The sequence below is a fragment of the Balaenoptera ricei genome, chromosome 12, assembly GCF_028023285.1.
Source record: "Balaenoptera ricei isolate mBalRic1 chromosome 12, mBalRic1.hap2, whole genome shotgun sequence".
NCBI classification, from domain to species: domain Eukaryota; kingdom Metazoa; phylum Chordata; class Mammalia; order Artiodactyla; family Balaenopteridae; genus Balaenoptera; species Balaenoptera ricei.
The window spans coordinates 69768863-69791809 of record NC_082650.1 but is presented as its reverse complement, the minus strand read 5'-3'; the positions used below and the strand labels follow the sequence as shown (position 1 = coordinate 69791809).

Here is a 22947-nt window from a genome sequence, read left to right as displayed (position 1 = left end):
TCCACCTTCAGTGCCCACCAGCCAATATGGGATTTGCAAAAAATTTTTGAAGCTCCCTTTCCAACCCCTCTCCTACCGCTGAGGGTTTGTGGGGCTCTCTCATGTGCGATCATGGACTCAGTTCTTACGGCTACCATGTTGCATTCTCTGTTTCCCCATGGCCTGCAGGGGGTTGCTGATGCCTGCCACCGCTGGAGATGCCTGTCCATGTGGGCCACCAGTCCCCAAGCTGTGGCCACAGATATCTGTCCAGAGAGCTCTAACTACTGTGGCTAACCTTGACCCTTGTGTGTTGTACCAGATTTTCTGCTGAAGCACCGGGAAGCATCCCTTTCCCTACTGTAGGAATTACTCAATGACTTGGATAACAAAATAGTGTGTTTTTGTACCCCCAAATTAGAGGTTTTTTTGTTTGTTTGTTTTTTGGCTATTGTTGTTTGCTTGCTTTTTGCATATTTTTGGAAGCAGGCCTTCATTTCAATCCCCTCATCAGAAGACTCAGGATGGGTTTTGCCTCTATTACAGCAATAGTAAGGCACTACTGTACTAAAATGCTCCGCATTTCCTCTGTCCTGGGCATTGTTTTTGGACCAAACTTATATGTCTTAATTGTCTTTTACCTTAGGATGAATTCTTTCCCAGGAGGCAACAAGGCTCCTTATGCAAACAGATACACAGTAGGTTGGCCCCGTCAGACATCTTGGTACATTAAGCTGAACAGGGAATAGGCCTAAACTGGGACTCACATTACATACAGCAGAGAGCAATCCTTGGATCTTTCAGTTCCAGACATAGCGTAGGCTAAAAACCTCAAGTCCTGAGGTTTATTAGCTTTAATCAGAACTTGTTTAATCAACAGGAACAGGAACCCCCTTAAGCTCACAAACCAACAGTTGATGTCACTAATACAGGTAAAGAGGACAGCTAGAATTCTGGGGAGCTCTACCTTGGCAACCTCTACACCCAGAAACTGTGCTGTCTCTTACAGGCTATATGTTCTCCTTTCTGCTTTTACAATCTCCTCTCCCTCTTGCTCTCTATTTACCAAATGGCCAGCAGCCCAGGTCAGTGTATTTTTCTCAGGACCAGCTAAATTCAGCCTCTGCCAATTATAACTTTCATGGAAGAGAATGTGATTAGGCACCAGCTGGCTATTGGAAGGGTTGGTTTGGGTATGGGTGTCCATGCTGCTTGAATCAGAAGTTTCTGGGGGTATGTCATACATAGAGACATTACTCCTCTCCCCCACGCTCCCCCCAACAGGGTTTTGAGAATGGGGCCATGGGAGGGATGGTTACTATACTCTGGAAGGGCCGGGCTTGTACTACAAAGCATTTTCCCAAAGCAGATACTCAATAAAGGATTATAGGAAGAATGGTGAGTAAAGGGGTCCCCGTGGTCTTGGACCCTAGGACCCAGATGGAAATTGGCTGTGTTATAAATTATGTTTGCTTTCCTATGGGGTAAGGACACACCCCTAAGCCAGAAACCTGAAAACCTTTCTAATGACAAACTTAAAAAAGATAATAAGATGGCTAAGGGTGTATCCCACTCCTGTCAGTACTGGGTTAATAGATTTGCAGGCAGAATCTTCTAATCCTTCTGGATATAGATTCTTTCTCAAGAGGGTTTAGGCACTGGAGGAATTAATAACACTGAGAAACTTTGGGTTCTCTTCAGCTGGTGCTCTGGCTCCACTGCCTTTTAAAAGCCACTGTGATTAACAGCTTTGAAATGTTTTTAATGAGCGTTTCAGTCTGGGTTTACATATCCTTGAAAGAGTTAAGATTTCACCCAGTAGGTTTCAGAACTGAATTAGCATGTGTGCTTATTATTGCTTGACTCTACAGGAGCAGACTTACTATGTTTTTAGCTGAGAGGCAGGTGGCTGTTAGGCTTAGGTCTTTGAGGGGTTTGAGTTGATCGGAGCCCTGGCAGCTCTGAAGACAATAGTGATCTCTGTTGGTCCAAATTAGGAGGTGTGACATTAGCACCTGCTCGGATTCACAGCATGGGCATTGAGCATCCTACAGTGGGCTGATGTAGAGACTGAAGTGGTGGGCACTCGGGTGGGGAGATCTGATACATGCCAGGGAGGTGCTTTTATCTCTTGATGGACATTTCTGCCACAGGGCTTCCAAGAAACAAGACTCCACTGTTAAGAGTTAGTTTTCTGGATGTAAACATTCTCTCTCATTTTAAAACTGTAGTCCCTGCCTATTTATTAATTTACTTTAGAAATATCTATATAGTGTTTGCTGTGTGCCAGATACTGTTCTAAATGCTTTAGAAATATTGATTCATTTCATCCTCATGACTAACTCGTGAAATAGGTACAATTATGCTTATTTTACAGATGAAGACACTGAGGTTCTGAGTGGTTAAGGAACATGCCCAAGGTTACACAGCCAGTTAGGGACGGAGCTGGGATTTGAACCCAGGCAGCCTGGCTCCAGCATTTATGTTCTTAAACCCTATGCTAGGCGTAGTGATTCACATTGAATTACAAATATCTTAATCAGACTACATTTATCATATAACTTTTCAGTGTCTGCCAGAATACTCAGAAGGAGTGAGTGCGTTGGTGGAAGCATGAAAGCAGGGGGTCTTGATTGGAGGATAAGTAAGGATATAAGGGGAGGGAGAGTAATATAGAAAATTAGGGAAGAGACACCCAAAGAGGGGAATTGAGGGACACCTTAGATAAGATTTATTCACCTCACAATTTTGCTATGGACAAGCTCCTCAACCCCTAACATTTTTACAACGAAGTTTGACATACATACCTACCAAGAGAACCCCCCCCCCCCAGAGGAAAGCTATGTAACACAGCCAATTAGCCACCATTAGTCCAATGTTCCCTCCACTGGACTACAGTGCTTGTATAACATGGTGCATTTTGAGATACAAACTTAGGTTTATTCCCCTTGTGAATGTCCTTGTATACTTTATCCTTCCTTCATTCAGTTGGTGGTATCCCTTGCCTTAGAGAAGAGTTAATACAGAAAAAAGAGAGGGAAAGAGAGAAAATACATTTGAGTTTCAAGAGCAAAGACAATTTAAAAGAGCTTTATTGACATAAATCGTACATATTTAATGTGCATAATATTGTGAGTTCTGACATATGTGTGCACCTATGAAACCATCATCACAATCAAAATCATAAACATATCCATCACCCCAAAGTTGCTCTGTGCCTTTTTGTAATCCCTCCTTCCTCCCTCTCTCCCTGCTTTGTTTCCCTAGACAGCCCCAATCTGCTTTCAGCCACTATAGATTAGTTTGCAGGTTTTCAAGAATTTTATATAAATAGAATCATATGGTACTTATTCTCTTTGTCTGGTTTATTTCACTGACCATAATTATTTTGAGAATCATCCAGGTTATTGTATCAATAGTCCATTCATTTTCATTACTGAGTAGTAATTTATTGTATGACTATACCATGGTGTGTCCATTCACCTGTTGTTGAACATTTGGATTATTTTCAGGTCGTGGCTAGTATAAATAAAGCTGCAATAAACATTTGTGTACAAGTCTTTGTAAACACATGCTTTTATTTCTGTTGGGTCAACACCTAGGAGTAGAATGAATCATGTAGCAGGTGCATGTTTAATTTTTTAAGCAACTGCCAAACTGTTTTCTGAAGAATTTGCCCATTTTACATTCCCACCAGTAGTGTGTGAGAGTCATAATTGTTCCCATGCCAACACATGGTATAGTCAGTCTTTTTAACTGCAGACATTATAATAGATGTGTAGTGGTAACTGATTATGGTTTTAATTTGCATTTCCCTAATGATTAATGGTGAAGAGCATCCTTTCCTGTTTCTGCTTGCCATCTGTATATCGTTTTCGGTGAAGTGTCTGTTCAAACATTTTGCCCATTTAAAAAAATTGATTATGTTTAAATTGAGTATTGAGAGTTCTTTAAATATTATGGATACAAGCCCCTTATCATCTATTGAATTAGCAAACATTTTCTCCCAGCCTGTGGATTGGCTATCTTTCATCCTCTTAAAAGTGTCTTTTGAAGAGCAAAAGTTCTTAATTTTAATTAAATCCTATCTATATCAATCCTTTCTTTTATGGATAGTGTTTAGTACTGTACTAAGAAATTTCTGCCAACCCGAGGTCACAAAGATTTTCTTCTGTGTTTTCTTCCAGAAGTTTAATAATTTTAGGCTTTACATTTAAGTCTATGATCCATTTGGAGTTAATTTTTAAAATACATCTTTATTGGATTATAATTGCTTCACAGTGCTATGTTAGTTTCTGTTGTACAACAAAGTGAATCAGCCATATGCATACATATATCTCCATATCCCCTTCCTCTTTAGCCTCCCTCCCACCCTCTGTATTCCACCCCTCTAGGTCGTTTCAAAGGAGTTAATTTTTTAATTTAGTAACAAGTATAGATTGAAGTTTATTTATTAGCCTATGGATGTCCAATTTTTCCATTACCAGTTTTGGAAAAGAGTATCCTTTCTCCACTGAACTGCCTTTGTCAAAAATTATTTGTCCCTATGTGGCAAGCCTATTTGTCTATCTTTACACCAATACTGCAATGCCTTGATTCTGTAGATTTGTGTAAATCTTGAAATCAGGTGCTATAAGCCCTTCATCTTTATTCTTCTTTTTAAGTTTTGTTTTGCTTTGTTATTCCAGGTTCTTTGTGTTTCCGTATGATTTTTAGAATCAGCACGTCAATGCCTACCAAAAAATTCTGCTGGGTTTTTGATTGGGGTTGCACTGAATATATAGATCAATTTAAGAAGAATAAATGTTTTAACAAGTCTTCTGACTCAAGAACAAGGTAAATCTCTTCCTTTTTTAGGTTATTATTTAATATCATTGAGCAATGTTTTATTATACTTGTGTACAGACCTTCACATCTTTTGTCAGATTTATCCCTATTTCATATTTTTAAGGTTTTTGTAAATGGTATTACTTCTTAAAATTTCAATTTATGATGTTTATTGCTAATGTAGAAATACAATTACTTTTGGATACTTATCATGTATCCTGCAACCTTAAGCTCACTTATTAGATTTTGCATAGCCAATCATGTCAGTTATGAATATGACAGTTTTACTTTTCCTTTCCAATATGAATACCTTTTATTCCTTTTTTTTTTGCCTAATTTTATTGTCTAGAACTTCTAATACAATGTTGAATGCAAGTGGCAAGAATAGACATTCTTGCCTTGATCCTGACTTCAAGGAAAGCATTCCATCTGCCATCATTAGGTATGATATTAATTATAAGTTTCTCATAGCCATCCTTTATCAGGCTGAAGAAACTGTCTTCTAGTCATAGTTTGCAGAGATTTTATTTTTCAGGAATGGGTTTTGGATTTTTTCTTGGACTTGAGGTTTGTTGAAATTCTGGATGTGTGAGTTTGTAAGTGGATAATTTTCACTAATTATTTAATCAAATATTTCTTCTGTCCCTCCCATTCTCTCCTCTCCTTTGGGGACTCCAATTTCACGTATATTGGGGTACTTGAAGTTATCCATAAGTCCCTGATGCTTGCTTCATTTCCTTCAGTCTTTTTCTCTCCCTATATTATATATTTAGATAGGTTCTATTACTATATCTTCAAGTTCACTAAGCTTTATGTCTGTAATGGCTGATCTGCCATTGATCTAATCCAGTGTATTTTTCATCTCAGACATTATAATTTTCATCTCTAGAAATTTTGTGTCTTTTTTTATGTCTTCCAGGTTTCTACTTAACATGTTTAATTGTTCTCCTAGTTTCTTGAACATACGAAAATCCATTATAATAATGTTTAAAAATTTTAGGTACTAACTCTATCATCCATTTATTTACTGAGTCAGTTTAGATTTTTCTGTTGTTGTTTTTAATCTATTGTTATCGGTTGTGTTTTCCTGTTTTTTTGCATGCCTGGTAATTTTTGATTAGATGCCAGGTGTTGCAAATTTTACCTTGTTAGGTGATGGATGGTTTTATTCCTATAAATATTATTGAACTTTTTTCTGGGAGCTAGTTGAGTTACTTGGAAACAGTTTCATGCTTTTGAGTCTTGCTTTTTTATTTTTAGGTAGGACCAAAGCTGCCTAATTAACGTGGCTAATTTTTCTCCAGTACTGAGGCAAAACCCTTCTGAGTATTCTACCCATGCCCTGTGAATTATGAGGTTTTCCCCAATGGCTGGTGGTAACAGGAACTATTCCCAATTCTAGGAGAGCTGTGGGACTGTTTCCTTTGCTTCTTTTGAGTGGCTCTTTCCCTGGCTTCAAGTAGTTGTCTCACACCTATACTCATCAGTACTCAGCTGGGACATCTTCATACCTCTTGAGTTCTTATTTTGTGTAGCACTCTTCCCTGCAGTATGCCGCCCCGTGAATTCTAACATTTGGCCTTCCTGAACTCCCAGCTCCATCTCCTCAAGTTCTGAAACTCCTGGGCTCCACTTGGATCTCCATGTGCTGCAGCATGTAAACTCTCCAGGTAGCAAGCTAGTGCAATTGTGGGGGTCATCTCACTTGTTTTCCATATCTCAGGGGTTAATTCTTTTTTTCCTGATATCCAATGTTTTAGAAACCATCGCTTTATAAATTTTGTCCAGTTTTTCAGTTGTTTCAGGAAGGAAAATAGATCTGTTTCTGTTATTTCATCTTGGTCAGAAGTGGAAGTTTAAGAGCCAAGGTTTTTGATTTAAAAGAGCCTGGTGTTTGACTTTCAAATACTAAGCCTTGAAAGACTCAGGGAATAAAGTCCAAAGTGCGGATTTGGGACTGTGCTTAATTGTGTGAGTCAGATTTCCTTTCCCAGATGAGTTAAGAATAACTATGTGGGAGAGAGGAAGATAATTAGAGAGGAGGAAGAGCATTATATGCTGGTGAATGTCTCTAAAAAGAGGTCTTACTCTTTGTCTCCTACCCTCAAAACTGAGTCTTCAGTGGTGTAATGTGTAGTGGCGGAGTGCACTTGATAGAAACCTCAGTTAGGTTTGTAGGGATTCAGAACAGAATGAGCTTCTATGTCTTTTCCTGGATGGAATGCAAGGAGGTGCAAGACTCATGAATTGCCCCAAAGACCAGAAGTAGAGTAGAGATCACTACTTAGAAGGTGTAGATAGACCTACCCGAGACCACCTTGCAGAATTTTTCCATACCTAGAATGATACATGTAGAAAATATTTATCAGCAGTCCAAGAGGGGTATTGGAATAGATGAGAAAAACCCAGACCTGGAAGGATCTCATGTTTGGGCCAGTTCAGCAACAACTGTATAGACCATAACTGTATAGGTACGTAATAGGACGTAATGTCTCCATGGAATCTAGCAGTGGTAAGCGACAACAATCAAGGACCAGTTGTCCCTGCACCATGTCTTGACCCTACAGTGTCCACTGAAACATAAGTGATACACTAGGGATAGGGCGGAAGTTGAGGGTGGGGAGGCCATGATGGAGAGGACCTGAACTGACTGGGATGAGAGTCTGAAGTAGAAAATAAGTTGAGTTTTAGAAAAATAGAGTCATTTATTTGTACTTGTGTTTGTGGACTAAAATTTTTGCCCATTACACATTTACTCTCTGGTCAAGGGCTCACAGTAGGGTAATCATAGGGCTTGTTTGGGTTTGATTGCAAAACAATTGACTGAGTTTTAAATGAGTATGCCAAAATGTAGTGAAGATTGTTGAGTGTATGTCAGAAGGACTTTACAGCATGTATTTTTCTTACCAAATAGACTAAGTTAAAACTGAGAAGTATAAGTGCCTCCTTCATGAAAAAGCATAAGTGGACCCTTCAAGAAAGTTACTTTTTTCAGGGTAACAAAGTTGGGTTAAGATGGTTCACTCCCCATATGCCAGTGTTACAGAGTTTTAAATTCAAATTCAGACGTTATATTACAGACTTTTGGAATTTCTTCCCAATTAAAAAAATATGAATGTGAACAGTGAATAATGAGGATCTTCTCCATGTTTACTATTGAGTGCTACATCTTTCAGGGTATTTATCTTGAGGAGTTATGCTTTTATTTCAAAAATGATAACTTTGCTCAAAATATTTGCAGAATTCACCTTCTGGAATCTTCTTCAGAGGCTACAGCTCATTCTACTGAATCTTCAAATTAATGACTAATCTTTATTCTTTGAGCAAAGATTTGATTTCTTTGGTAGCAGCCAAAATCATTTAGAGTTAAGTCTAACGAATAAAGAAGGGAGTCAAATTTGGTAATACCATTTGTGGTCAGAAATGAAATGTGACTAAAAAAGATTAGACTGAATTTTCTTGGTAAAGATAAAACTAACAGATACTCTGATAACTGCTTTTTATTTTTTTAGAACTTAGATAGCCTTTCTTGAAACAAACTTTATATGGAATTTTAAGTAAATGAAACCAATAAAAACAGGGCTGCTCTGGTTAAGGTGCTGTGTGGAACGCATGCCTATTTTCTCAGACCTTCCCACATTCTTGGGATGCCCTTGACACTCCACACAAGAGTATAGTTAGAAAACCTTTACTTGAAATGATGGCATGTTGGAGATACTACAGAAAAAATAGATTCAGGCAGGTTACCTACAGCCATGTCAAACAGGAAATAGCTATTATGAAAGACTTTTCTGAATCAGAAGAAGTAGAAGGAAATACAAGGTGTGACTTCTAAGTAATAACTGAGTTATTTGCTGTAATTATAATAGAAAGAAGGCTTTCAAGATAGCAATCCAGAATAGCTAAACTCAACACACTTTACTTATACAGGCTGCCACTGCAGGCTCCTAACCTTCACAGGTGATGTCTCTTACCCCTTTTCTACCCTCCTCCACTCCTGTCTCCACAAGCCTAATATTAGACTCTAGAATCGGTCCATACCCTCTGCCCCAAGCACTTAGTTCAAAGGCTTGGCATTGATTCAGTTTTGCTCCTGGTCCCACTAACTTCTGGACAACCCATTTCCCCCTATGACCCAGTTTAGGCAAGGACTACATGAAAGTCAGAATTCCTGCCCTCCAGTTGCAGTCTGCTATGATACGATGGTCACTCTGTGGACCTCTGATCTTATCTGTTTGGCCCCAGTTTTTGTAGGTTTTGAATCGGTTTGGAACCTTAGCTCCGACATTGAATTGACCTTTTTCAAAATCCCTACCCAGTCCCAACCAATGGTTTGATATTTGTTTTTCAGCCATGAAAACCCTTTATTAAAAGAAAAATCTTAAACAAAAGTGTAATATGTAACACAGATTAAAAATGGGGGTGCCCTGGCTGGAACAAAGGTGAAAATTCCTAATTGCACAGTGCCTTGCCTAGGATAGACTTAGCACTCAGTAAATGCTAACTTTTAAATAATGAGAATAGTAATAACAACAACGACAACCAATAAAAAGCTCAACTCAAATGCTACCTTAAAGGAGACTTCTCAGATTCCCTCCTCCTTTTCTAAACTTTCATAATATTTTAGTTTGTACTGCTCTTGGTAGAAGTTTCCACATTATGTCTTTTTTTTTTAAGATTTTTTTTTTTGGATGTGGACCATTTTTAAAGTCTTTATTGAATTTGTTACAATATTGCTTCTGTTTTATGGTTTGGTTTTTTGGCCAAGTGGCATGTGGGATCTTAGCTCGAACCTGCACCTCCTGCATTGGAAGGCAAAGTCTTAGCCACTGGACTGCCAGGGAAGTCCCCTCTACATTATGTCTTATATTAAAGTTATTTTAATTTTTCCTTCTGTATTTTACGTTCTTGAGGGAACACTCCCCGGTGATTTAATCTTTATACTTTCCCTAGAACTTCATATTATGCATGCTACAGACAGATCCTAAAGTAACCCCCAGTGATCCCTGCCTTCTGGTATTTATGCTCTTGTATAAGCCCTCCCCCAGCCCCTTAAGCGTGGGCAGGACTTGTGGCTTGATTCTAACCAACAGAATATGACAAAGGTGAGGAGATGTCATTCCCATGATTATGTTACATTATAAAAGACTCCATTTTGCAAAGGTTTTGGCTCTAGAGATCCTTTCCATTGTTGGCTTTGAAGAAGACAGTTGTCATGAATCCTAAAGCCTCAAGGAAATAACTTCTCCAAAAACCTGAGGCAGACCCTTCCCAGTTGAGCCTCCAGATGAGACCCCAGCCCTGGCCAACATCTTAATTGCTGTCTAGTAAGACCCAGTGCAGAGGACTCAGCTAAGCCAGGTTCAGACACCTGACCCAGAGAAAATTTGAGATAATAAATGGATATTGTTTAAAACTGCTAAATTTGTGGTAATTTGTTATTCAGCAAAGAAAACTAATACAGCTCTAATGTAAAATTTTAAGTCTTCTTGGTCCAAGAGGAGAGACACCAATTCTGTGATATTTTATAATTATTTGGTAAGTAATTTTTAAAGCATTTAAGCATTCTAGCATTCTAGAATCCTATTGAAAGATCAAAACTTCGTGTATAGCAAAAACCAATAGAAGTTGATTTTTACAGAAGTAAAAGGGCAGATAAGAACCTGGGAAAACATTTTAAAAGCCTATCTCAGCGAAAGCATGTTTTTCCTGATGTAAAGAACTAATTAATCAGTAAAAGAAAGACCTAACTCCATTGGAAAACTAGCAAAAGATATGAAGGCAGTTGACTGAAAAGGAAGTCCAAATGGCTCTACAATACATGGGAAGGAGCTCAGTCTCACTTATGTTAAGAAAAAAATCAAAATAAAATTACAAAGAGATATCAATTTCCACTTATCACGTTGGCAAATATTTTAAAAAATTGATAATACACTCTGATAACACATTCTGTGGTCAAGGGGTGGATAACAGGCACTGTCCTATGCTGCTCATGTTGTTACAACTTTATGGAAAGCAATTTGCAATATTTATTAAAATTAAAAACCGAATACACCCTTTGACCCAGCAATTTACTTCTAAATATTTCTCCTACAGTTATACTCAGCTTCTGTGAAGTGACCTATTTATTCCAGTATTGTTTGTATTAGCACAAGGTTGGACACAACCTAAATTTTTTAGGTGTTTTTTTTTTAATCAATAAAGGATTAATTAAATAAATTTTGGTATAGCCATAGAAAGGAATGTTCTATAGCAGTTAAAGAGAATGCACTGATACGGAAGGCTCTCTAAGGTATACTGTTAAATGAAAAAAGTAAGGTATAGAACACCTTGTATAACATTCTACCATTTGTGTTAAAAAACCTACTTGACAAATCTGCCTGGAATGCATCTAGAAGCACAACTAAAACTTAGTAGCAGTAGTTGCCTCTGAGATTGCGTGATTGGGGGACAGAGGAGTAAAGAGACTTACTTTTCCCTATACATCATTTCATACTTTTCAAATTTTGTACCAAGGACATACAATATCTACTTATAAGGATTAAACTAAAATTCAGATCAAAGTAAAAAAGGTTATGAACACATATTTGAAACAAATAACTTTTTAAAAACATGGATGGAGAATCTAATAAAATGTATTCTTCCCAAATAGTAAATAGCAAATAAGATGCCCTCAATCTGAGGTTTTTGAATAGCCTATGTGAGTTTAGAAGTGAAAGAGATGAATCTTACAAGCCTGTGATAGATGAAATTTTCACAGTAGTACATTTCTTCCCAATCAAACCACCCAGGGAAATCAGTTGAATACCTTATACTGTAATTTAATTTTTCATTTCCTTGTGTAAAAACACCCTAGGAGGTCTGCTGCAAAAAGGAATTCCCTGGGATTTTAAACCAGCATGGTTTAGAGAAGTCCTAACTTCAAAGTTAGGTTCCCTATGTACCTACCCATGGGTGGTATCCTTCAAAATGAACTAATTGGAATTTGGTGGAAGTAGTGGCAACCACACCTGATGTTTGGTGTTGAAATAGGCAGGAAATGCAGTCTGACACCCGGCGACAGAAAGCTGTTACAGAGAGCATTGTCAGTTGAGTGTGTCCTTGATCAATCTGAAATGATTTTAACATCAAATCTAATATGTATATGCCTTGAGACCAAGTGTTAGGAATGATCTCACAAAGATACGGGGGAAGGGGAAGGGCACCCTTCCCATGGTGCTGAGTGGGTCAAGGGCAGTGCCTGCCCACTGCCACCAACTCACCTACATCCCACCCCCTCCCCGCAAAAAATTCCATGATCTTGATACAGAGGAGAAGGTGGGGTGAGCTTCTTATAACATGCCTATTCTTGCAGAGTTCTCTCCCTTCAATTCTAGCTGCTGGGGCCATGCTAACCTCACCTACATGGTGGAATTAAAGACCAAAATATCAACTCCATTGCTTGTCAGTTCATGGTTCTACCCTACTTGGGTCTTGATAGTTTTCTGAGTTCACATTTTCCCTTCCCAGGAGGGATCACACCTTAAATTCTAATCACCTTGGTTAAGAAAAAACTTTGGAAAGACTTGTTGACATCAGCCCAGAACACGAATGCAGGAAAATCTGGGGAGGGACCAAAGACCCCCTTTGCTGCCGCAACCATTTGTCAAGATGGGCCCTGTTTGAGTACTGGAAAATCATCTTTTATACAAGTCATCTTGGCTCAGATGCTAGAGGACACTGACACAACAACTGGCCTGTTTCTGAAGCGCCTAGCACCCTCTGGGGCTCAGTACATTCTTACTGATGAACTCTATTCTTAACTAATTGACCCTCTTTAAAAATGGCCATAATTGGTTTTCAGGTTCTGGAGGGAAGTTGTCATAAAGAGTTCTATTTCCAGGGAGAGACAGCACTTGACTTTTCAGAGGCTTGCTTCATCCTCTACCCTTTATTAAATTTTTGCCCAGTTCATTAGTACAGCTTGGAGGAAATAAAATAAGGGGCAATGGAGGAAACTCACCTTTGTCAAAAAAGTTCTGGTAAAGAATTTTGTCGGCAAGTATTTATAACCGCTGGCTTATAAAAGGCTTGAGATTAACTTTGGATTTAATTTATCTCAGCTATATATTTCCCAAGTCCCCAGTAAATGACCAAGAATTGATTCTGGGTGGTGACAAATCTGATCACCATGACATTTGGTGCCCCTTGGGGATTAGCCAAGGCAATTTAATACCGAGGAACAAAACAAGTTCCTGCCCTGCTGCTTGCTATGGCTGGCTACGAACACACACACTGAAAGGAAAGAGGTTATGAAGTGGGCCAAATGCCTGACACAATCTGTGCTCCTGACCTGCTGAGACCCTTCAGCCACAGCACGGGGGTCCCTAGTTCTCCTGGAATTTACCCCATCAAATTCAAATGGGGACATACCTTCTGGTACTTACAGCAGTGTTTGTGAAGAGTCTGCATCGACGTCTGGCTTGTCAGTGATGGTCAATACCTCAGAAGACAGTGGTGGAGACGTGAACCAATCTGGAGACAGAAATGATGAGCTGCTGAAAAAGGGCCTCTCTGCAAAGAGATTGGATCCCTCTAGGCCACTTAATCCCCATAACTAACCATGGATTCTTCTCTTGCTCGTATTGGGGCTCACTTAACATCCTTGCCAATAGGTCATGTTTAACGGCATTCAAACTAACACTTTCCAGCATCAACGAGGATCAGCCTAGAAAAGCTGACCCTGGACTTCCCTGGTGGTCCAGTGGTTAAGACTCCGCGCTTCCGCTGCAGTGGGCACGGGTTTGATCCCTGGTCGGGGAGCTAAGATCCCACACGCCATGTGGTGCAGCCAAAAAAAAAAAAAAAGCTGACCCTGCTTTCAGGTCCCCAGAAGGTGCTTTCCTCCTGACATTCCCCCATTTCCTGTGCCAATTATTTCAGCCTTCTCCTCCTCCACCTCTTGACTCCTCTTTCTTCTTTCTAGTCTAGTCCAATGAGGCAACTTTCGTTTTCTTAAAATACTCATGCAATGAATACTTTTTCTTCTTGCAAGTCTCAGTCTAGTCCCACGGTCTTTAATGGAATTTAGCCATTCCTCACCTTCAGAGCTTGGCATGGTCTCACACTCCTTTTTTCTGTGTCCAAGGCACCTTTCTACTCCCCAGCTTCATTCGTCATCTCCAAATCTAGATCGTATAATTTTGCTCAGGTCACTTTTTGTAACCTGGAATAGCTTTCAAATTAGCATCTTGGGCACACTTTAGAACCCTACTTCCAGATCCCCTTCATAAAGGTCCTGGAAACCCACCTAGCATCAAAATTCCACAGTTCAATGCATGTCCTTGTCCTGTAAAACCACATTCGTGAGCGAGAAGCTGCACCTTCAGTGCATTTACAGCTTCAACATGGCACATTTCTTGAGTTCACTTTGACACTCATAAAGAGCCTGGAATGGAAGGCAGTGGGTCTGTGGAGCTTTCAGGTAGAGAAGAGAGCAGGCTTTTTGTACATTCAGACAGAACAGGATGAAAGTGAAGTGGCTATGTAGGTGTTTTTTTGTTTTTTTTTTATTAGCACCTTTAATTATTATTTATTTATTTATTTATTTTTGGCTGTGTTGGGTCTTCGTTTCTGTGCGAGGGCTTCCTCTAGTTGCGGCGAGTGGGGGCCACTCTTCATCGCGGTGCGTGGGCCTCTCACTATCGTGGCCTCTCTTGTTGCGGAGCACAGGCTCCAGACGTGCAGGCTCAGCAGTTGTGGCTCACAGGCCTAGTTGCTCCATGGCATGTGGGATCCTCCCAGACCAGGGCGGCTTGAACCCGTGTCCCCTGCATTGGCAGGCAGATTCTCAACCACTGCACCACCAGGGAAGCCCCCGTATGTAGGTGTTTTAATCCCACTAGAATTCTTGTCCATCAGTCAGCAATTTTAGGTAGTCAAAATGTCAAGTTTAGGAAAGAGGCAAGGATTTTGTCATGTGATGCACATGTCCATTTTGGGCAGCAAGTCTGTTTCAATTCAATATGTTACATATTTTTCCTTTGAAAAAGCACACAGATAACTCAGAGGCATCCAGAGTTTTTTCAAGGGTACAAAGATTGGGACAGTGTGACGGAAGGTACAAGAGAGGTGGAGATTTACCCTAGACCTCCATGCCCCCAAATAGAGAAAGCCATAGTGCTGTATTATACAGCACTGTGTGTGTGTGTGTGTGTGTGTGTGTGTGTGTGTGTGTGTCTGGGCACGCACACTGTGACTCGTGACTCAAAAGTAATGCAGCAGATTGCAGACTTGGTTTTTGGAATCTTTCTTATTACATTAATATCTCAGGCTGTACATATGGGAGTCCTATTCGCAGAAATATACATGTGCCCAGACACGTAGCTCACAATGCAAGATCCAAAGTGCTAACATTAGAGCCGCTGCAGTGAGATGATGAAAAGTGGGCTTTGAGTTCTGTGCGGTATATGTTTACATCAAGATTTTGCGTCCGGTTGGAAAGCTACTTTCCCTGGGAGACAGGCTCCCTCATGAATAGGCATTGAGAGGATGCTCCCCCGCCCTGGAATCTTCTCTGCCTTTAGAAAACGTGTGCCTAACTTGTAAGTGGAGTTTCCAGTGCTGCTCAGAGTATTTTTGTTTTGAATCACATCCCGGCTCTTTTGCAGAGCGAGGCACGCTCGTGCGTAGCAAGGCACCCTTCCCGCCGCATCCTCTACCGGTGTGAGGCCGCGCCTAACACAACCGGCTCCGAAGTACGTAGTAAACATAGAAACATAGTTGTTCTCACATTACAGAAGAGGACGAAAACAAGCAGAGGCGCAGATTTGTGCAGCAGTTTTCGCGCCACTGTGGGGAGGCTGAGATGTGCAGGGGTTGGAAGCCTGCGCGAGGGGCCTGGGGGTCCCTCTCACCGGCTGTGGACCTTGAAGGAGCAGCTCGACCCCTCTGGGCCTCAGTGTCCCCCTCTGTACGGTGGACTTCATGTGACTGTTGGGCAGATTAAGTGAGGTAATCCATTAAAAATGCTTGGAATACTACGCGGTGCACAGAAGCTCTCAGTACTGCCGCTGCTGTTCTGGGGGGGACTTCCCCCTGCGGGTTCTCATGGAGATTTAAGCATAAACACTCCTCAGGAAACGCGGTACTTTTTCTCCAGATCTTGGCCTGATTTCCTTTTTCTAGTCAGTGCTAGTATTTTACTTTGTTTCATTCAGAATTAAGCCTGTTATAAGAAAATACAATTTAAGAAAGTCAGCCCCTTTGCCTTGATTAAAACCCTTTACCAGCTCCCCATCACCTATAGGAAAAAAAAAATCCAAACCCCAGAACAAGGTATCAAAGGCTGTTTGCAATGTGGCTACTGATCACTTAGCCACCCTCATCCCTCGGGGCCCCCTCTACCTGTATTTCATGTCGTAGCAATACTGAGCTGGCCTCGGTTCTGCTACACCACCGTCTTATTTCATGTCCCTGGGCCTTTGCAAATGCTGCTCTCTCCACGTGGATTGTTGTCTCCCCCGCTTTGCTCTCTGGGACTATTCTGTCTGGCTTCACCTCTGGCAAGTCTTCTCATACTCACATTCCCCACGTCACTGCTTCTACCCTCTGTATCTTGGCCATAGTTTTAGTTTTGTACTTATTATCTGGCATTGCAATGTGTTTATTTATTAGTCTCCCACATTTGATGATTTCTTTTTTTTTTTTTAACATCTTTATTGAGTATAATTGCTTTACAATGGTATGTTAGTTTCTGCTGTATAACAAAGTGAATCAGCTATATGTATACATATATCCCCATATCCCCTCCCTCTTGTGTCTCCCTCCCACCCTCCCTATCCCACCCCTCTAGGTGGTCACAAAGCACCGAGCTGATCTCCCTGTGCTACGCAGCTGCTTCCCACTAGCTATCTATTTTACATTTGGTAGTGTATATATGTCCATGCCTGATGATGAGTTTCTTGAAGGCAAGGATGAGGTCTGATTATCTATATGCCAACACTGAACAAACAGCATAGGCTCCGTGACTCCAAAAATGTTTATTTCACTGTTAAATTGAAATAGAGTAACTATTTCCATTGTTAAAGCAGACACTGTACAGTTTTTTAAGTTTAATTTTTTTGTTGCTTTTTTCTTTTCAATAATGAGGCCAGCTATTATAAATATTGTGTAGAACAAGGCACATTTATATAAATGAAGGATAGTTGAAGCAACAGCAAGGCTGGGATTTCTAATTTTGTTCACTTCAACAAGTATTGCTGTAAGTCCTATGGGAAATAATGACGATGGAATAAGATACCTTCTATTTCCTCAAGGAGCTTTCCATCCAGAAGCAGATAAGTAGGGAATAGAAGGGGATGAGGGGATAGAGTAGAAGCGGAGCAAAATTCATGCCATTTGAGAGGAACCAAAAAGAGTTCTGGAGGTTTGAAGGAAGAATCAGCCAACGCAACTGGGGATTAGGAAGAAGTGTGGTGTGGAAGTGGTGATGTTGGAGATTGGCCTTGGTGCATATGGGGTGTACGGGCAGAGACGGGCAGGAAGAGCCTTCCAGGCAGCAGTGACAGTGTGTGTAAAGACCTAGAGGGCACTAATGGGTTATCCACCTGGAGACAAGCAACCATCCGCCTGTCTCCATCTCTCGCTCAATGTAGGGGTATAGTGGGAGAAAAGATGAGAAAGCAAGTTTGTAGACATTCTGGAAAGGTTCCTGAGTCCCAGAATGAGGAAATGTAATTTAGTAGGCGTTGGGAAGCAATCAATATTTTTGAGCAGGAGAATGATATAAATAGAAGAAGGCTTAAGAAAATTCTGATTGTCACTGTATGTGGACTGCACTGGAGAAGGAGAACTTTAGCCATAGGGATGGGAGATAAGAGACCACTGCAAGCATGGGAATGGGAGGGGCCAGCCGTGGGATAGAGCACCTGAGGGGCCTTGCAGAATCAAAATGAAGAGGACATGGTGGTCGTTTTGATATGAGGATGAGTGAGGAGAGAGACTCCCACATGATGGTCAGGTTTAAAGCCTGGGTTCGAAGGGAAATGGTGGTCCTATTAAGAGAACTGGACAGATTATGCTGAGGAAGTTACATTGTTAGAAAAATGGTGAGTTTGGAGGGGCCATGTTGAGTTCGAGGACCTCCAGGTAGGTCTGACGCTGAGGAGAGAGGTGCACTTCTAACAGTCCCTGACATTGGGGGAGGGAAGTGGTATTGAGGAAAGGAAGGTAAAGAGAGAAGCACACCAAGTGTAGAACCTTAGAGAATTGCCTGCCTTTGAGAAACTGAAGGGAAAAGAGCGGCTGATGAAGGAGAACAATGGTAGTAATAGAACTAGGATAGACGTGCGATATGGAATTTAAGGAAGAGGTTTCAAGAAGGAGGAAGTCATTCCTGGAGGGAACTCAGGTATTCACTTCCTGACACATAGTTTAGAAATTCATCTGGGTTTCCATAGCTCTTTGGAGTGTGAGATTCCTTTGTAATTCTTTGTGAATATGTCTGTTTCTCCTTTCCAGACTGGGAGCTGCTCCAAGGTGCAATCTTGTCCTACTTGTGTTTTTATCTCTAACACTTAGCAGAGTACCTGGAATATAGCTCAGGCTCAATGAGTGTTTGTTGAATGACTGAGTAAAAACCCAAAGCGACAGAGAAGATGAAGACAAGAAAAAGCCCATTGTACTTAAAGAAGAGGAGGTATAGCTCTCAAAGTAAAAGAATGAGTGTTTGAATAATTTTCTGCTCTTGAGAAAGGAAGAAACAGAGTCTATGAAAGGGCAGTTCAAATGTTGAACACTTGAAAAATTCTGAGTCCTCCACTGTGGTGTGAAATTCATCATTCAAATTCTCAGATTGAAGCTTCATGATTTGTGAGGTATTGCAGTGAAATTATCTAGGAAGCTAAGAGTTCTATTAAGTGTCCAGCTGCCTGAATTCAACTGGTTACATGATTAATGACATTGTGAGGCACGTCCCAGGGCCTTCCATTTCCCAAGTACTTTAAAAACATTGAGTAATCTCACAATGCCCCTGTGAGATATTATCATGTTCACTTTCCATATGGTTAACTGAGCCAAGGAGGTTAAATGACTTGCTCAAAGGCCACACTGGAAGTCAATGACATCAAATGCTCAGAACGAAGGTGCTCCCAGGTCCTACACCTCAGAGTAGATTGCTGAACCGAATCCCACTCCTTGCACCATTAAGAAGCCTGACTGACAGGCTAGTGCTGTAATAGATCATACTTTACAGCTGAGATAAGTGAGGATTAGCGTACTGTCTCACGCAGGTCAGGGCTGGCTCCTGGAAAGAGAAAACGATGCTCTGCAAGACCACATGATGGAAGATGTGCCCGGAAAAGGAAGAGCAGAACTAGACATGGGTGAAATCTCCTCTGTGAATTTCCGAAGATCTTTATTTACCAAGATGGGAGGTGGAGTGCGGGTGGAGACAGGCAGGCTAAGGGCAGGCTTTGGTTGATGAGCATCTCCAATCTGAACTATGATGCCTTTACCTTTCTGACAAATATTTGCATTCTTCTTTGCCATTCAGTGTTGATTTTGTCGTTTCATACTTCTCCTAGCTCCATATTTCTCAAGCTGATGCTCCTTTGGTTTAAAAAATGCCAAAATATTGTCATACTGTCAAATCCTATGCACATGGCCTTTAAGAAGACCACAAGCTTCTGATGAATTGATTCATATAAGGTGAAATTTGACAGTCTTTATAATTGAGTAGCTCACTAGGTTGGGATATATGTCTTTGATTTGCAATTGTATATTTTTAGCCAAGTCTTAAAACTTCTTTGTGCTTGAGTTTTATCCAAATGAATATAAGAGCATGGAGAGGATGCTGTGGGTGCCTTGTGCATATTCCCCTGGGCTTCCCATATGGGAGCGTGCAGACCCAATGACTCCTGCACCATGCCCCTGTGCCTCTTTGCCTGTGGGCTTTCTCTGACTGCTGGAGCAGGTCAGAAACATGGAGAGCTAGCGCCCTAAGAGCAGACCTCAACCAAAGACTGATGGGAACTGGAGCAAGGCGGTAGCTTCCTCACCACTCAAGTGTGTTCTATGCTGCCTCCCAGAGGTCCTCACCAGAACTGCACCTCTGTTACCCCCAGCAGCAGTAACTTGTTCGGTAAGACGCACCCATATTGACTATCTTCCCTTTCCTGTCTCACTTCCCAACTCTCCTATTAGAGCTTTCTGGGATCACTGTCCAAACAAACCACTTGAACCCAAATCCCTGTCCCAGGGTCAGGGCCAATCCAACCTAAGGCTTATAGCTATGAGTTATAAGGACATCAAAAGATAGTGAGGCTTTGAAGTCCTAATAATAATAATCACTCGTGTACATAGCACTGATTACAAAGCACTTTCATACTCATTTTCTCATTAGATTCTTACAACAACTGGTGAGTTATGATGACTAGTATTTATCCCCATTTAATGTGGAGGACATTGAAGCTCTGGGGGGTTAAACGCCCTGTTAAGAGCTAGGAAGTTGAGGCTTTGGCCTTTAATTCAGACCTCTGTCTCCAAATGGCCACCTGTTTCCACCTCTTCACTGTATCCTCGGGTGCAGCTAGCCAAGAAGTCTTATAAGATGACTTCCAATGCTTCTGCCAAATGTAGATTCCATTAGTGTAGTTGAATAGCTATTTAACTTCTACTTACATGTTAAATTTCATTGAAACATGTTAACTATAACCATTTGAGAACTTTGATTAGCCACTATTGTGTTTTAAGGTAAATTAAACATTTAGATTTCAACTTAAATTATATCTTGATTCTCTTTAGAGAAATAAACATCATCACATCCTTTAAATATTTTTATGAATTATTTTTTATAATTTATGAGTTTTTAAAAAAAATCAGTTCCCTAGAGTTGGAAGAGATATTAAAATTTAGAGATGCTGAAATCTCATCTACAGCATCTCTGACAGACAGTCACCCAGCCTCCACTGTCATGTTTCTTATAATGGGGTAGGCCACTGTCACACAGGGGGTTTATTTCATTGCTGAGAAGTCCTGGTTGTTTAAAATTTCTTCCTTTCATTGAGCCAAATGGCTTTCTCATCATTTCCCTCTCATTAGTGTGGTTGAGACCTCTAGAAATAAACAGAACAAGTCTAATCATGCGTCTGGGCTTGGGCCTCTTTCCACATTAAAATAATTCTTTAAGTCCATCATCTTTTCCTGTGTTAGCATCTGTGTGTAATTTTGCTCTGCATGGGAGTGGCCGTGCTGGTTCCTCTAACACATAAGTAGTTCTTTATGCTGCTGTGGTGGGTCTCTTTATAGGTGATGTTTTCATTCCTCTATAGGGGTCCCAGCGTTCATGGAACCTTTTAGTATGTTGGTATATTCTTTTACAGTTATCATTTCCCCCAGGCCTCTTTTTAAACCATGAGTATGTTAGTTTATTCTTGCTGTGAGCTTAGTGCTTGTTTGTTATCAGATTTCTTCTCTTAGTTCTTGCTAATTTGCTTTTCTCCTTTGGTTTTAAAATTATGTGTATTAATTGAACCCATATTTAGTTTGAGATTTGCTCTTTGTCTTTGAGGTTCGTCTTTCTAGGTCTTGTTGTTTCTTCTTCTTGAAGTTGCAGTTGGGGGGACTGATTTATTTAGAAGGTATAAAACATTCTTATTTCTCCATATTTCTGCCCTGGATATCCTACTTAAAGACAGTTTTTAGCCTTATCCCTCTTCCTCAACCTTCCCCCTATTCCCACAATCTTCTTTCTTTAGGATCTCCGGAATACAAAGAATATGGATTTTACAGTCTAGCAAATATGGGTTTTAACTTCGCCTCCAGCACTGTATTGGGCTGCTGTAACAAATTATCACAAACTGGGTGGCTTTATGCAACAGAAATGTCTTTCCTTACAGTTTTGGAGGTTAGAGTTTGAAATCAAGGTATTGGCCAAGCTGCACGACCTCCAGAAGTTCTGCGAGGGAATCCTTCCTTGCCTCTCCTGCTCTGGGGGCTGTTGACATTCCTGGGCTCATGGCTACATCTCTCTCTGCTTTGTATTCAGTTTACCTTCTCCTCTGTGTGTGTGATGTCTAATCTCTCTCTGCTTCTCACTTACATGGACAGTTGTGATAGCATTTAGGATCCATCCTGGTTATCTCAGATTATCTCCTCATCTCAAGATCCCTAATTTAATCACATATGCAAAAGACCCCTTTCCCAAATAAGGTAACATTCATTCACAGGTTGCAGGGATGTGGACCTGATTTTTTTTTTTTTTTACTTTGCATAGTGTATATTTTTATTTTTTATTTTATTTTTAACATCTTTATTGGAGTATAATTGCTTTACATTGTTGTGTTAGTTGCTGCTGTATAACAAAATGAATCAGCTATACTTATACATATATCCCCATATCCCCACCGTCTTGCATCTCCCTCCCACCCACCCTCCCTATCCCACCCCTCTAGGTGTTCACAAAGCACCAAGCTGATCTCCCTGTGCTATGTGGCTGCTTCCCACTAGCTATCTATTTTACATTTGGTAGCGTATATATGTCAATGCCACTCTCTTACTTCGGCTCAGCTTACCCTTCCCCTTCCCCGTGTCCTCAAGTCCATTCTCTATGTCTGCGTCTTTATTCCTCTCCTGCCCCTAGGTTCTTCACAACCATTCTTTTTTTTTTTTTTTAGATTCCATATATATGTGTTAGCATATGGTATTTGTTTTTCTTTCTGACTTACTTCACTCTGTATGTCAGTCTCTATGGACCTGATATTTTTGATGGACACCATTCAGCCCATTACAACCACTTATTATTACCATGATTTTAAGCAAGTATATGAGCCTCAATTTTTTCATCTATAAATTGGAACCAACATTGACCATTTTATAGTATTGTATTGAGGTTTAAATGAATTAATATATAAACAAAGATATATATATGTCCATTTATATACATGTATTTATATATAAAGACTCAGTGCATAATAGGTGTTCAATAAATTTTAGTTCCCTATCCTGCCTTCTAGTTTATTGACCTCTTGGGTTCTAGGTGTGTTATTCAGAAACAGGCTCTTAATCTTTCCTAACTTTAGTTTTCTGAATCTTTATACTTAGGGATTAAAACACTTATCTCACATCTTCGGGAGGATCGAATGAGATAATATAAGTCAACCA

General features: G+C 40.4%; 1 protein-coding gene across 17 annotated transcripts in view; it reads left to right on the top strand.

Moving 5' to 3' along the window:
- The window catches only part of SPACA1 (sperm acrosome associated 1), a 204110-nt gene that overhangs the window by 112063 nt on the left and 69100 nt on the right, over positions 1-22947 (top strand). For 10 of the 17 annotated variants that reach the window (XM_059941663.1, XM_059941667.1, XM_059941665.1 and 7 more), the window contains 2 exons: positions 4668-4815; positions 5156-5248. The exons of 6 other annotated variants lie outside the window; for them this stretch is intronic. The gene's annotated coding sequence lies outside the window, so the exon portion shown is untranslated. The remainder of the gene's footprint in view (positions 1-4667; positions 4816-5155; positions 5249-22947) is intronic. One more of the 17 variants, XM_059941654.1, reaches the window with a different exon arrangement.